The following is a 6,156-nucleotide window of genomic DNA, read 5'->3' as shown; positions in this document are numbered from 1 at the left end:
TCTACTGAATTTGGTTATTAAGTCTATATGAATTTTGGTGGAATTCTTCAGGTCTTCTATATAGAGTATCATGTCACCTGCAAGTAATGAAAATTTAACTTCTTTTTTTCCTATCTTTATTCCTTTTATTTCTTTTTGTTTTCTAATTGCTATGGCTAATGTTTCCAAAATTATACTGAACAGGACTGCTGATAATGGACATCCTTGTCTTGTTCCTGATTTTAGTATAAAGGATTTCAGTTTTTTACCATTTTAGTATAATATTGACATCGCTTCTCGGCCTTTTGGCTAAGATCAAGTGTAGTATAATATTGACTGTTGGTTTTTCATAGAAGGCTTTATCAGGTTGAAATAAAGACCATTTATTCCAATTTTCTATAGGGCTTTTATCATGAATGAGTGTTGGATTTTGTCCAATGCTTTTTCTGCACCTATTGAGATGATCATATGGTTTTTGTCCTTGGCTCTATTAATATAGTGTATTACATTTATTGATTTGTGTGTGTTGAACCATCCTTGCATTTCTGGGATGAATCTCACATGGTCAGTCTGTATGATCTCCTTCATGATCTCTTGCATTCTGCTTGCACTATGAGAATTTTTGCATCTATGTTCATTAGTGAGATTGGCCTATTCTCTTTTTCAGTTGGCTCTTTCTCTACCTTTAGGATTAAGGTGATGGTTGCTTTCAGGAATAAATTTTGGAGTATGGTTTCCCTTTCAATTTCATAGAAGAATTTAAATAGTACTGGCAATAGTTCTCTAAATGTCTTGTAAAATTCAGCAGTGAAGCCATTGGGCTTTTCTTCATTAGTAACTTTTTTGTGTTTGTTTGTTTGTCTTACCAAGGATCGAACTCAGGTCCTTGTGCTTGCAAACAGGCAGCAGAACCACTGAGCTAAATCCCTGGCCCAGTATGTTTTTATGTTATGTTTTCAATTTCATTTATTGATATTGGGTTACTTAGAAATTTTAGATCTTCTTCATTTAGTTTTGTTAATTCATATGTATCTAGAAAATAGATAAATCTGTGCATTTCTTCTGTGTTTGCAATCTTATTGGCTTATAATTCTCAAAGTAGGTATTGATGATCCCCTGGATTTTTGCTAAGTCTTTTGTAATCATATTTGTAACATAAGCAAAGTTTAATTATAGTTAATAAATATCTTTTTTACTCCTATCCATCACAATACCTTAATACAGAATCTCTCACTCTCTCAGGTCATCACTACAAATCTAAATAGTGCCTGCTTTTTCCCTCATGACTGAGATCACTAGTAAGCATACCTCATATCCTTGTGCCAGCCTGGGCTGCATTAGCCTAGCATTGGGTCACCTGGACAGAACACATAAAACTTGGATATGGAGTACTTGATCCTTGGAGTTCAGGGACTAATAATGGATTTACTGTATTAATTGTTCCAGTTCATTGCCTCTTTGCAGCTTCTCTCATTATGAGGAAAAGTCTACTTCCTGTTCCTTAAATCTGTCGTAGCTTTGTAACTTTTTCTACCCAGCCCAGTGTCAACATGAGTAACATACTAGTTCTGAGCCTGGACTTCAAGGATTTGTATACTTGGTTTTTGTGATTTCTTCTTCACACTTTGTCATGGATACATGCTCAGCTTGGTCTGCTGGAGGTCAAGAGATGTGTGGAAACCCAGTATCCCCATTATTCCAGGTTAGAGCAAGACATTTGAATGAACCCAGAATAGTAAGGAGAACTGCCAGTGGTGCCAAGACTAAAACCACTTATAAACAGAATGATTATTATTTTTATGATTTTTATTTTTTTATGATTTTTTTATTTTTATGTGACCATAAAATCTAATAAATGTTCACTCTAGGTCTTTCCTAAATCACCCCAGTATCTCATGGTTGCTCATACTAAACCCAGTCAAGCTTTTATTATTGTTTTTCACGTATAACTAACAATGCTGGTGGAAATACCTGTCAAATGTCTTGTGTTCTGCATCTGGTTCTTCTGGTTCATTTGAGAATATAATGCTGAATATTAAAACAAGCACTTTGCCATGAGCAGCTTTATGTGCTCATTGACTTGGCAAGTCCTTAACAAGCAAGAAGTCTGGAAGGTTGAAGAATTCTTAGAAACTTGTCAGTTTGACCAAACATGGGCAAAATCAAATTCGTAGCCATCAGAAACTTACAAAGTAAGACTATGTATAACTTTTAATTGTTGCATAAATCATACCAGATTCTACCAGCTATAGTTTTGAACTGATAATAATTGAAATTCTTGCATGTCAACATCTCACCAGCCATTTCATATTTCCAGATAACACTGATTTTTCTAAATTGAATGTTCCAAAATATCTTTAGTCAGGAAGTTTACACATAAATGTTTACACAGCACTATTACACATAATGTTCTGTCTGCTTAACCATTCCATCCAAGAAAATCATATAAGTTTTGACATAAAAAGCAAGGGAAATCTTTTGAATGCAAAGCTATCTTCAGAATGAATAACAGAGCCCTCAAGAGACTTTGCTCTGAAAGTGACTTTTAGACTCAGGGAACTGGAAAAGTTACTAAATAAAGGAAAATATCTGGTCACTCAATGAAAACTCTTCATCATTCTGGCAATTCTTCAACATCTCTATTTCAGGAAACACTGTTTAGTTTAATGCTCAAATCATTTAACTAATTATTCTAGGATGCATTTGCTAAAACAAGAAGTGCGACCCAACTAAGCAATTTGGAGAAAACAGAGAGGTACTTGGCTACCTTAAGAAAAAAGTGACATCATGGTTGGAATCAAAATAATAAGTCACGTATTGTGTACCCCAACTCTATATATCCTTGCCTTCTTTATTCACATTAAGTAGAAAACTTGGCTAACACAGATATGTTATACCTCCTCCTGTTTGCTTCTGTTTTCTTTTCTATATCAACTAATCTTAAACTTAAGAAAAAGTTCCTAGAGAAAGTATTCACATGAAGGTGTGACAGATATGCTCAAAGTGATCATCATTCTTGAATACATTTTTGTTTTCATTTTAAATAAAAGGAAAGAAACCTCTTACATTTCCAATCCACAATAATTGACATATTTGCCAATCCAAACATTATGTTTGCCTTTAAACTCAACTAGCCTTTCTTGCTAGAATGTATGCTCCATAGGAAGATACTTTATAAAGATTGATACACACTTGAGCATGTTGCGATAAAAGGTTGCTCTTTTTTTTTTCCTCTCATTGAGTTTATTGGTACATTTTAGGTATGCAGTGCAGTTACATTCAGCATTGGGATCTTGTACCTTTACATGACAGGTCTTGGTTCTCATTTTTGCGCTTTGTCCCTGCCCTCTCTTCATCCCCTCCTTCCCTCACCATTTACAAACACTTTATTTTCATTTTTTCATTTTCTCATATATTTTTCCCTTATTACTTTTCCCCTACCCTTCGCACTTTCCCTACACCTTTAGCCCCTTTCTTCCTATTTCACATTGTCAATTATCTCATTAGGATCTTATGTACTATTATAGTTTTTCACACCAGAGAAACTATTCAGTATTTACACATGTGTGACTTATTTATTTCACTTAGGAGTATATCCTCAATATGTATCCATTTTCCTATAAGTTAATCTAATTTTTCATTCTTTTGTTGCTCTTTATTATCTTGTCTTTTTATTATTTTTTTCATGTCTTCCATTTTTTTTCTAAACCTAATCCTTTATTCTAAACCTTTGTTCTTACACCATAAATTGATATTTTCGATATCCCTTCATAAAAAATCCTATTCTAGCGTACCTTCTCTTGGAATATATTTTTCATTCTTTTTGATATAAGTAGTAAATCTTTGACGTCAAAAGCATTCCAATTTCCTAGTCTCATTGTTAGTTACTTATTAATATTATGTCCCTGCTTCAGTTACCTTATTTACATCCTGGATCTTCAGTATCCGCATACCTTTTTGTTAGACACTCCTAGAAAGGTCCATGGATGGATACCTGCCTCTCTGTAGATCTAAATCTTTTCTTTCTTCATAACCCACTTTTTACATCTTTCCCTAAGTTATTGGCAACTGAAATCACAGTATTTTGATGTCTGACTGCTTTTTGTTGTTGAGTAGTTGTTGTCGCTGTTGTTGTTGTTGCTGTTATTGTTGTTACCAGGGATTGAACTAGGGTCCTTGCACTTGTGAGGAAGGTTGCAGAACCACTAAGCTAAATGTCCTGCTCATTTTACATTTTCAGTTAACATTAGCATTAAAAAACTGAAGTTTCCATACTACATGTATTTTTAGAAAATAAATTTAAATTCTGTCCATAAGAAGCTGCCCACTGAATAACATTAATCCAAGAAAACATATTCAGAAGTAAATGTTTACACTTCCCAAAGATAAATGACACTATTCCAGACCAATTCTGTGTAAGTGGTCTTTCTCTTCTCTGAATTATGGCAATTATATTATAAAAGCTTAATTTTAATTACATGTGGTCTACCATTTGATATTTTCTACCATATTTCAAACAACTATTTTATTCTTATTAGCCACATGTATTAAAATCTCATTTAGAGAACCAAGACCTGTCATATAAAGGTACAAGATCCCAATGATAAATGTAACTGTACTGTATACCTAAAATGTACCAATAAACTAAATGAGAGAAAATAAAATAAAATAAAATCTCATTTAATAAAGAACTTTCTGAGAGCAGAAACTAAGATTAGAAACTATGATTTTAATATAGTCCAATAGGGAGGCAATCACCTAGTAGGTAAATCAAAAACATTGACTGGTTTTGTTGAATTTAAAAGCCCCATCTAAGGGCCAGGGATTTAGCTCAGCGGTTCGGTGGTCTGCCTTGCAAGCGCAAGGACCCGAGTTCAATCCCTGGTACCAAAAAAAAAGCCCATCTGAAGGGGCTGGGGATTTAGCTCACACTGCCTGCTTTGCAAGCACAAGTCCTGAGTTTGATCTCTGGTACCAATAAATAAATAAAACAAACAAATAGATAAATAATGACAGACCTACTTTCAAGTATAAATAGAATAAAAACAAATCAGCTAGAAAAAATATGTTATTTGTACACCTTTTGAAAAAAAGCCCATCTGAGATTTTTTCTATACATAACCAAAGAGATTTTACTTATTATTGAGTAGAAACTTAACTCCACATTCTTCCAAATCTATAAAAAGGATAATAGTTTATTGAAGAGTATAAGAATTATCAATAACTATAGCTCTATTCATATTAAAACTAACATTTTTCTTAAATATATTTCTCATGTCTTTTTCATTAAGTAACTTTTAATAAATTACTAGTATAAATATCCCTAAATTTAAATAATTTTTATTTTAACATTGCTAACAAATGTCAATAATAAATCAACTTTAAAGTGCTGTGTGAGCATGGTACTGGCAAAGAAATAGGCCTGAGGATCAGTGGAACAGGCTGGAAGACACAAAAACAAATGCAGATGTACTCAGCTACCTCATCTTTGACAAAGGAGCTCACCATCCTCAGTGGAGGAAAGATAGCCTCTTTAATAAATGGTGTTGGAAAAACTGGATGTCAACCTGCCACAGATTAAAATTAGACCCTTATCTTTCGCCATGCACTAAATTAAAATCCAAATGGATTAAAGATCTAAATATTAAAACAGAAACATTAAACTTGCTGGAAGGTAAGTTAGGCAGAACTCTGGAAGACATTGGTATAGGAAAAGACTTTATGAACAAATCCTCAGTAGCACGGGAACTAGCAGAAAGAATCAGCAACTGGGATCTCATATTACTAAAAAGCTTCTGTACTTCAAAAGAAACCATTAGCAGAACTAAGAGACAATCTACAATGTGGGAAAAAATTTTTACCAGCTGTACCTCAGACAAAGGACTATTATCAAGGATATATAAAGAACTCAAAACAATCAGTCCCCCCAAATATAAAGACCCGATCCAAAAATGGGCATCCGAAATGAACAGACATTTCTCATACAAAGAAGTGAAAGCAGCAAGAAAATATATGAAAAAATGTTCCACATCACTGGTCATTCGAGAGATGCAGATGAAAACAACACTGAGATTCCACCTCACCCCACAAAGAATGGCTGCTATCAAGAAATCACACAATAACAAATGTTGGCGGGGTTGTGGGGAGAAAGGAACCCTCCTCCATTGCTGGTGGGAG

The 6,156-nt window shown here is 33.9% G+C and overlaps 1 pseudogene; it reads left to right on the top strand.

Annotated features, from left to right (window-relative positions):
* Window positions 1-268: 268 nt before the first annotated feature.
* LOC117285147 lies at window positions 269-397 on the top strand (annotated as a pseudogene).
* Window positions 398-6,156: the final 5,759 nt, after the last annotated feature.

This window comes from Fukomys damarensis, unplaced genomic scaffold (genome assembly GCF_012274545.1).
Source record: "Fukomys damarensis isolate Sample0158 unplaced genomic scaffold, DMR_v1.0_HiC HiC_scaffold_6, whole genome shotgun sequence".
Classification (NCBI taxonomy): domain Eukaryota; kingdom Metazoa; phylum Chordata; class Mammalia; order Rodentia; family Bathyergidae; genus Fukomys; species Fukomys damarensis.
Note: the sequence above shows the minus strand (reverse complement) of the source record. Positions and strands in the feature narration are given on the sequence as shown.